The sequence below is a fragment of the Rhincodon typus genome, chromosome 6, assembly GCF_021869965.1.
Source record: "Rhincodon typus isolate 14 chromosome 6, sRhiTyp1.1, whole genome shotgun sequence".
Lineage (NCBI taxonomy): Eukaryota > Metazoa > Chordata > Chondrichthyes > Orectolobiformes > Rhincodontidae > Rhincodon > Rhincodon typus.
Genome location: NC_063337.1, coordinates 42,438,142 through 42,449,078, shown reverse-complemented (window position 1 = coordinate 42,449,078; position 10,937 = coordinate 42,438,142).

The following is a 10,937-nucleotide window of genomic DNA, read 5'->3' as shown; positions in this document are numbered from 1 at the left end:
TTTTCTGAAGAAGGGTCGAGGCCTGAAACGTCAGCCTTCCTGCTCCTCTCATGCTGCTTGGCCTGCTGTGTTCATCCAGCTCTACACCTTGTTATCTCAGATTCTCCAGCATCTGCAGTTCCTACTAACTCTTTACAAAAACCAATGTTTGAACCATAAGAAGCAATGAAAAGTTTTCAATGAAAATTCAGTGAAACATTATGTGACTGTTGCTACATTTTAAACATGTCTTTGCTAGCAAATAAAATTCAAATGTCTCAACCAGTAAATAGGTGATGGAATGAAAAAAAATGAGGATAAACAAGAATAAATTGTTTTAATTATTATCACAATGGGCGGAAAGAAGGAAGAAAAGTAAGATGAAAGACTTGTAGAATAATAAAACAACAACATGCACTTATATTGCCCATTTAATGGAGTAAAACATTCCAAGGTACTTCACAGGAATGTTGTGAAACAAACTTCACTATTGAACCACATATGTAAATGCTAGTGTTGATGAAGATGTTCACTGAGGAAATAAAAAGAATAATACTAAATTAATTACTAACTGATGGAAGATTTCAGAACATATTCGCAAGCAAGGAATCTGCAATGATTTCAAGTTTTTTTTTAATTCACTCATGGGACTTGGGGATTGCTGGCCTGGCCAGCATTTATTGCCCATCCATAATTGCCCTTGAGAAGGTGAACTGTCTTCCTGAACCACTGCAGTTCGCGTGCTATAGGTAGAAGTCAACATAAATTGCAGCACAGAAAGTTAACAAGAAATTTGTGAAATTTCAAATTAGAATTTCAGTGATTCTTTTATCAGAAAGTAAAGAAATATGTGGAAATTTTATAGAAACCTCTAGTCATTTTCTGAGTGCATATGCATTTATCATGTTGATAACATGTTTGTAACTTTATAGGGGGAAGCAATAATACAAGCTACAATAACAATTTTGGTATTCAAACATATTTTAATATTTTGCTGGATATGAGGATAAACATCATCAAAAGAGTGCAAAGTAGCAAAGACACACTATGGATGCATGGTATATACATGGAACCTGAACTGAGCTCCTTTGTTTAAGAATGCTTATTTTACAATCGAGTTTAAATTTGTCATTATCTAAGGTACAAAAGTAATGTCAAAATCAACAATCCTTGAAAAAAATTAAAATTAACTTTCCCAATTCAAGAAGTATAGACAAATACTTCAGTTATAGAAGAATGTGAGTCATGTACACATATTAAAAAGATTCAGCAAAGTATAGATTTACTTTAAGAGGATGCTCAACACAACTAAACAAGAGTTTTTTTTCTGTACTCTTTTACAGGTGTTGCTGGCAAGGCCAGCCTTTGTTGACTGTCTCTAATTTCTCTAGAACTGAGTGGCTTACTGGGCCACTTTAGACGATGGTTAAGGGTCAATCATATTTTTGTGCATCCAGCATCCATGTAGACCAGACCAGGTAAAGACAGCTGATTTCTTTCTGGGTAAAGATGGCATTCATGAACATATGGATTTTTATAACAATTGACGATAGTTTCATAGTCACCATTTCTGAGACTAGCCTTATACTTCCGAGTCATGAATTGAATATAAACTCCACCAGATGCCTGCTATTGTAGGAGCAGGTGTTGATGGCATGCAGAATCATGATGATAGCACCATTTTCATAATATTCGATTTGGTTTTGATTTTATTGTCGTGTGTACTGAAATACAATGAAAAGCTTTGTTTACGAGTGGTACAGGCAGATCACAGCAAACGAAGGATGTACAGATCAATAAGATTTAGAGGCATACAGGTTACATCGTTTGAGGCTTGAGTCCATTCAACAGCCTGATAACAGCCAGAAAGAAGCTGTTCCTGAACCTGATCGTGCATGTATTCAGGCCTCTCAGAGAAAATGTAAAGTTATGTTTTTTGATTTGATTTATTATTATCACATGTACCAAGACACAGTGAAATGTATTGTTTCACATGCTATCCAGACAAATCATACCTTACATAATTACATCAGGGTAATAGATCAGGCTGCAGTGTATAGTGTTACAGCCAGAGAAGGTGCTGAGAAGGATCAGCTTTAATATATGAGACGTTCATTCATAAGTCTAATAATGGCAGGGAAGAAGCTGTTCATGAATCTGTTGGTATGTGTTTTCAAACTTCTGTATCTTCTGCCCGATTGAAAAGGGTGGAAGAGAGTATAAACAGATGGGACATATCTTTGATTATACTGGCTGCTTTCCCAAGGCAGTGGGAAGTGCGGAGGGAGTTATACAGTCATACAGCACAGAAACAGACCCTTCAGTACAACCAGTCCATGCTGTCCATAATCCTAAACTAAACTAGTCCCACCTGCCTACATTTGGCCCATATCCCTTCAAAATTTCTTATTCATGTATTTATCTAAATGTTTTTTAAACATTGTAACTGTACTCACATCCACCAGTTCCTCTGGAAGTTCATTCCACACAAAAAAAATTGCACCTCATGTTTTTTTTAAATATTTCACCCTTCACCTTAAAATATGCCCCCCTAGTCTTGAAATCCCGCATCCTAGGGAGACACCTACCACTAACCCTCATGATTTTATAAACCTCTATAAGGTCACCTCTCAACCTTCTACACTCAAGTGAAAAAAGTCCCAATCTATCCAGCCTCTCCTTATAACTCAAACCCTCCATTCCCTGTAACATCCTGGTAAATCTCTTCTGAACCCCTTTCCAACTTCATAATTTCCTTCTTATAATAGGGAGACCAGAACTGGACACAGTACTCCAGGAGAGGCAATTGAAGGAAGTGAATGTTGTAGTGAATATGGAAGGCTTCAAAGTCAGCCACAAAGCTCTCTCTTCTGTAGACCTCTGGCTAGATATTTTATGTCCCCACCAGGAGTATTTTTGGCAGGTGGGCATGTGATATGGGGCAGGTGGCTAGTCTGCCACCTCCCCATTCACCCTGAGCTGATGCCCCTAATGAATTGCAGGAATGCTCCAAAATTGGCAGCCAATATAACATATAAATATGTTATTCAGATCAATTGTGTTTACAGCTGCAGAGGATTGGACTTTATATCCAGTCAGTCTATAAAACCAAAAGGTATAGAAGCAGAAGGAGGCCGTATGGCCAATGAAATCTGCTCTGCCATTTAATGAAATCATTGCTGATCTCATAATCCTCAACTCCACTTTCCTGCCTTTTTGCCATAGCACTTGATTCCCTTACTGATTAAAAATCTATCTCAGCCTTGAATCTACTTTTAACCCAGCTTCAATAGCCCTCTGTGGTTAAGAATTCCACACACTCACTGACCTCAGCGAGCAGAAATTCCTCCTCACCTTTGTCTTAAATGTGCAACTCCTTATCCTGAGACTATGGCTTCTTGTCCTAGACCCTTCCACAAGGGAAAAAAAAATCTTTCCACATCTACTGAAAACAAAAAATGCTGGAGATCACAGTGGGCCAGGCAGCAAGCTAATGTTTTGAGTCTAGATGGTTCTTCATCAGAGCTGAAGTGAAGTGTGAAAGGGGCAGCATTTATGCAATAGTTGGGTATGGGGATTTGGAATGCTGGGGAGAAAGGATGCTGATAGTTCAGATTAAGTGATTGGAATGTGAGAATGGTTAAACAACGATGTGTCTAACTGCCAGACTTGAAAGAATGGACAGTCCCACTGGAGTGACATGAGGTGAGAGAGGATATGGTGATGGACAAAGTAACAAACAAAGCTAAAAGAAAGAGAAGGAATTGGTTCACAATTTGAATATGTTGAATTCAATATTGAGCCCAGAAGGCTATAAAGTGACTAGTCTGAAGATGATACGTTGTTCCTCCAGTTTGCGTTGTGATTCACTGGAACACTGCACCATGCCGAGGACAGACAAGTGGGCATGGCAGGAAAAGATGCTGTATTAAAATGACCAGCTACAGGAAGGTCAAGGTCATGCTTGCAAATGGACCGGGGGTGTTCTGCAAAGTGGTTTCTGCGTTTGGTTTCTCCAAAGTAGAGTAGGCCACACTGGGTGCAATGAATAGAGTACACAAGATTGGAGGAGATTCTGAGGAAAAGTCACTGGACCCAAAACATTACCTCTGATTTCTCTCCACAGATGTTGTCAGACCTGCTGAGCATTTCCAGCAATTTTCTTTTGTTTCTGATTTCCAGCATTCGCAGTTCTTTCAGTTTATATCCCGTAAGAATCTTGTATGTTTCAATAATGTTGCCTTTCATTCTTGTATATTCCAACAATATTTGAATACCCTTCTCACCTATTTTGTGTCATCCATAGTAAATCCACTGTCCTCATCCAAGTCCTTAATACATGTTATAAATAATTGTGCCCCAGCACTGATCCCTGTGGCACACCACTAGCCATCCGCAAAATGCCCCCTATTCCCAACTCTCTATCTTCTATTAGTTAGCCAGTCCTCTATCCATGTTGATGTGCTACCCCAACACTACTCTTATTAAGTAGTCTAATGTTGATACCCATTAAAATGCCTTCTGAAAGTCCAAATATATCACATCCACTGCTTCCCTTTTATTAGTTGTAGCGGGTGGTAGGGGAAATTGTCCCAATCTCTAGCATTTCAGCCTTTCCACAATGAGTTTTGGCTCTAAGTGGAGCATTTTGTTGTGATCAGTCAGCTGACTGATGCCTATCGTCTGGGAGGCAAGTGGATCCAAACCCAACCCTGTAATATCTAGCCCCTCATTTTTGAGGGAGTGGTTAAAATTTGAGGAAAAAAGTGGAAATATCAACAATAATTGTATCAGAAGTTTTTGTTCAAACTCATAAACAGTAGCATTCAGTGATGATTACTGCTGTAATTATATTATATAAAGTATACACCTGCATTGTATAAAGTATAGAATTATAACTATAAAGTGGTTTTAGAAATTACATAATGGTTAGCCATGGCTCAGTTGTCTGAACTCTCACCTCTGAGTCAGGACTGTGGGTTCAATTCCCACTCCAGGATTTCAACAGAAAAATAACAGCTGACAGAATGCAGTATTGAGGGAGTGGCTCACTGTTGGAAGTCTTTTGGATGAAGTGGCAAACCAAGAAAGTTTGTCCTCTTGGATACCTGGAAAATTTCTACTGCATTCCTTTGAAGAAGAGTAGGGAATTATCACTAGTTTCTGAGTCAATATCTATCACTCAATCAATATCAGAAAAACAGACTGCGTGGTCCTCAGCATAATGCTTGATGTGCTTCCTGCTTTACAAGAATAGCTAAACTTATAAGTTACTTAATTGGTTATAAAATATTTTGGGACATCGTATGGTTGGATGGACCCTGTATAAAGTGTGAGTCTTTTTAAAAAGAAGTCCAAGTAAATGAAAAAAAACAACAATGTGACTTCAATCAGCCATAGTTTAAATTTGTTTCACTAATATTAAAAACTCATATATCAATATATTATTTATAATTAGGCCAAAGACTGCAGACTCATTAATAAATTATTTCCTTTACCTTTAATATTGTTGAGTCCTACCATTTTGTACAAAATGTAAATTAATTATAGACTTACCCAAAACGAATTATTGAAAAGTATGGTAGAATTTTAGTCTGTAGGATTAGGCAAGCATGCCAAACACTTTCTTCTCTACCCTGTCTACCTGCGACTCCACTATCAACCCGCACTCCAAGGTCTCTTTGTTCAGCAACACTTCCCAGGACGTTACCAGTAAACGTATATGTCCTGCCCTGATTTTCCTTTCTAAAATGCAGTAGCTCACATTTATCTAAATTAATCTCCATCTACCACTCCTCGGCCCATTGGGCCATCTGATCAAGATTCTGTTGTACTCTGAGGTAACCTTTGCTGTCCGCTACACTTCCAATTTAGGTGTCATCTGCAAACTTACTAACCATCCCTCCTATATTCACATTGAAGTCATTTATGTAAAGGACAAAAAGCAGTGCACCCAGCACCGATCCTTGTGGCACACCGCTGGTCACAGGCTTCCAGTCTGAAAAGTAACCCTCCATCACCACCCTCTGTCTTCTACCTTCCTGCCAGTTCTGTATCCATATGGCTAGTTCTCCCTTGCTAACCAGTCTACCATGAGGAACCTTGCCAAACGCCTTTCTGATGTCCATATTGATCGAGTCCACTGCTCTGATTTCATCAATCCTCTTTGTTCTTTTTTCAAAAAACTCAATTAAGTTAATGAGAAATGATTTCCCACACACAAAGCCATGTTGACTATCCCTAATCAGTCCTTGCCTTTCCAAATGCATGTAAATCCTGTCCCTCAGGATTCCCTCCAACAAATTGCCCACCACTGATGTCAGGCTCACCAGTCTATAGTTCACTGGCTTTTCCTTACCACTTTTCTTTAATAATGGCACCATGTTAGGCAACCTCCAGTCTTCCAGCACCTCATCTGTGGCTATCGATGATACAAATATCTCAACAAGAGGCCCAGCAATCATTTCCCTCACTTCCCTCTCATGCATTTGAAATTAACAATAATGGTTATGATTAGTAACCTTTACAAGATAGAAATACATGCTGCCTCAACAAATATAACTGTCTTCATGTCAGTCTATTTCGAATGGATTTACACTGGGCAGATGCTGCATTTTCACATAGAACCTACAAAGTTGAGAATTGAATTCAGAATTTGCCATTTATTAATTTCTAATTGATATAACTTGTGCAAATACCTGTATTTTGAGGCATCGTTAACTATATTTTGGTAAACATTTGATAAATATTCCACTTAATAGGGATTTAATACATAATTGCAGATTTGAAAACTACTTTCAGTTTTAGAAAAGGCAGAGAGAGCAGGACAAAACACCTAGCCAAACAAAGCAATATTAGTTCATTAACAGCCTTTATGGAAACAGAAAAAGCATAGGGCTAACTTCAACATATTTTTGACTATGATGGTGTTGAACCAAGTTTTCTGAGTGAGTTTTTGCCACAGGTCTTAGCAGGTTCTCTCACCCTATCTTACCAAACTCATCCCACATTATTGCCTACCAGAGGATGATGGTCATCTCTCACATCTGATTTCTGCCTCATCTTCCCATGCATCCTTTCCAGAACAATCCACCATTCAGTGGATATTCAACCAAAACACCTGCGTCCCTTGCACCAATGCATTCTTTAAAGTGCGACAGTGGACCCAGATGAGCAATGGCACTCTGAAGGTGCCCCGACTTGGCGATGGACAGAGTTGCAGTGTTGGAGAAAGGGGAAGATAACACTGCAATTTTCCAACAAGGACTGGAGGTCTTGGTCGACAGGGTGGTGAAAAGGTGAAAATTTCTCTTTCAGCAAACCCGGCAGAGGAGACTATGCTAGCTTAGTCTGACATTGCTTCATGGGTCAATGGTGCCATCTCCAGCGTGCATAGGAACAGCCAGCAAAGCAGAAGGTCAATGACTTTCTTCACTTCACTGGGATAATGTCATTCTTTGTCACCTCACACTCTATTTCTGCCACCGCACCCATCTCCCACCAAGGCACATCTCCCACCACTCTCGCTATTTCCTACATCATCTTCCCTCACACCTTCTCAGCCACTCACACCATTAATCCTGCAAGCCCGCAATAATGCTTCCTCAATTCCTTGGTACATCTTTCCACCTTTTCCCTACTTGCGCCCGTACTAATAAATGTGCCACTCACTATCATGTCACACATGCCCTACCTTTTTCTCTTTAAAAGAGAAGATGGCCCACAACAGGGTAGAAGGAAGCCAAATGGTGGTGGTGTGTCTGACATCCGTGTCCTCATCTATTAGGAGGGGCGAAACCTGGCCCTCACGGTGAAAGATCAAGATCACTCCTGCAGGTATGCCAATTCATGCATATCTTCCCAAATTAATAACTCATACTTTGTCTGCCTCTGCCCTTCCCTCATTAACTGTGCTCTCACCGTCAATCATTGCACAGCACTTCTAACAAATTTCCGCAATGCCTTCTCTCTTTTTAGTCTTGCAGCTCCCACAAGCCTTCCCAGAAAGTCTGCAGAGAAATGACGGACTCTGGAAGAATCACCTTCCTGGATCTCTGAGGACAAGTGTGCAGAGGCCTCAAAGGAACCTTTGGCAAAGCTGCCTCCTGCACCTCCCACTAGCCCAGATAATGACATTTCAGGAGGAACATTGCCTTAGAAAGTATAGGTACACAGTTTGGTGAGCACCACACTGTGACAGCTCCACAGCTGGCTGAGGAAAAAAACATCCCAGGCTGCTGGCACTTAGAGGCCTGCAGGAGACCAGACATTTACTCAATCCCAGGCCTGTGGTATCAGCCATCAGCGAGTTCATCCAAATGCATCGTGAGAAATAGGAGTGGCCGGCAGGCTTATGGGATACAATACCTCATTCCCAGAAACTACAGCAGTGTAGCGAGTCCCATCACCATCTAGCTGCTACGGAGACTCAGGCCCAGCACCTTCAGGTTCAGCTGCAGTCCATTGCACCACCTGTATAGGATGGGCCGAAGGGCTAAAAGTTAATTATGATATTTGACAGCTGCACGAGAAAATAGATTGTACAGGATGGGAAAATAGGCTGAGAAAGTTAATGATGATGCTTTACAAGCTGCCTGAGCTTGAATGAGTCCTGTGAACATTCCTTTATGAGCTGAAGATGGCACCTGTAGCTTGTTTCTCTGTAGCTGTTTTCTTTACTGGCCAGAAGTTTTGTCTTCTGTAGTTGTATTTTCTGTGCCTTGCTGTTTGTTACACTGTATAAGGGAGAGTTTCGTTCCAAGTCGTTGAACTTCGCCTCGGACCAGGATTGCAAACGGTGCCGGGAACAAGCTCAGCCTCCAGACCAGCCGTCGACTGAGGGGTCCCCAATGGCCAGAAGGGCATGAGACTTAGTGTTTCTTTCCTCTCTTTTTCATTCTTTTTATTAATAAATCTTCCTTTCTTTTTCGTCATTTATTATTACTCAATAAATGTTCTTATTTAAAGAAATTGCTATTGTTGTGCCTTCTCTTAACTACGTTTACCCAAATCTGAAAAGAACCGCCTGGATACGCTCTGTGATCCAAGACACCACCCATTGCTTCACAGACGCAAGTAATGGTGACGGGGGAGCATGAAACCTGGACAGCACTCCAAGTGTCCTATCATCTCAAGGAGGCAGGGTGGTGCCAGGAGAAGGAACCAAACTCAGGCCCCTTAGTGGTTTCCACTCAGGAGACTGCAATAGTGACCAGGCCCTCCACCTTCACCCTGCCTTCCCCACTTGGATGTTCAAGCAGAGGAGACCCAAATTGTTTCTGGTTAGAAGACTCTGCATTTCTGGCCCATCTGGACACACCCAGTGTCACCGCCATGTGGCCAACAGGCTCCACATCAAAGCAGTGTCCCTCCACTTTAGCTGCAGAACCAGTGTCCCTCCACTTCAGCTGCAGAAGCAGGGATTACAATGAGACCCAGTAGTAGGAGGGAGAGAACGAAGAGAACTTTAGAGGGCACTTTGGTGGCACAGGCTTTTTGTAAATCAAGCTTTATATGTAATTCTTGATGATTTTAACTTCCTTGCATATGCTTTTCAGTTTCTAGCTACAGATCCTGAAAGAATTGCCATACTCAAGGTTTAGTGGATGGAGGTCCATACTGACAGCCTACTGCACATTCTGTGAGCGCAGGGAGCAATGCGAACACACGACATTGGGTGCTGTTGACATCTTTGACCCTCTTGGCTCAACTTCTCTGATGTTTGGTTCCCTCTGTTCGAACAGCTACGGCTGTCAAAGGGTTCTCCAGAATGGAAGTACCTGTGAGGTGCCACTTACAGAGAGGGTTAATGCTTGTGGGATAGCCAGGGAGTAGGCAGCCTACGTGCCTGTGTGCTAGACCTCTCAGGGCCTGTGACCTGCTGGGGCAGCGAGTAAATTTCAGAAAGGTAAGGGTTGCCACAAGAACAAGCATGAACTTCATCAAAAAATATTCAAAGGCAACAAATTGATAACTTAAATGAATAGTTAATATATTAATGAATATTAAAAAGTGCCAAGCAGTAAAGCTTAATAATAAAGCCAATTTTTGACTTTTCGCTAAAGAGGGAAAAAGAACAGGCCCCGATTTATGATCCGCAGAGAAGGGAATGGCAGCTGGGGCTAAAGTAGAGTTTATTTGACTAACACTGACTTTAGGTTGCTTCTGTGAGGCACAATCCCAAGTTAGCCTCTGCATAATTCACATCAAAGTAGGGTCAGAAATGAGTCGACTTTCAGACTGGGGTTTCCTCCTCTCACAGCTCATTTTCCCCCTCTCACATTCTTATCCCCTACCCTCTTCCTCTCTCTTTCTCACCCTTCTCCCCTCTTTACACCTGGCCCCTGTCTTACTCTGCCTTACTCCCTTTAAGAAGATGGGGCTTTGTACTCCAAAAATTTCCATCAGCCCTATTATCCCACAAGCAAACATTTAACGTTAAAAGTAGCCATGTTATTCTTTGCCCCAAAGACTTTAATGCAACTTGGTAAAAGATGATTTCTTTTTTGAAAATTACGTAAAAGGAAAATTAGTTGGAGCAACCCAGCAGTCCATCATTTCCCCTTCGCTGTCATTGTCCAACTTGCAGTTCTCCGCCACCTACCTCTCAATGCCTTCTTCTCATGGTGCAACTCTCATCTCCTTCCGCTCCCAGAGTCCCCTGAATGCCTCCTATTTATTCCCAGCCAAGGCCCCAGACTCATTGCCACAGCTCCAGGCCTTGGGTTGCTTCCAATCACTGACCGGTTCTCTCCCATATTTGCTGTTGATAGGCTAACCAGTAGTTTTGTCCAGATTATACTGGTGAAAAATGGCCTCTATACAAATGAGCTGTAGATTTATTCACCTGAAAAGTACACGTTGGACCATATGCAATGCTCTGAAATTCTGTCTGTTGAGTATCTCTACTGTAAACAAATAAAATACATTTTCAAAGTTGTTTTTCAGAAAATGTCAGT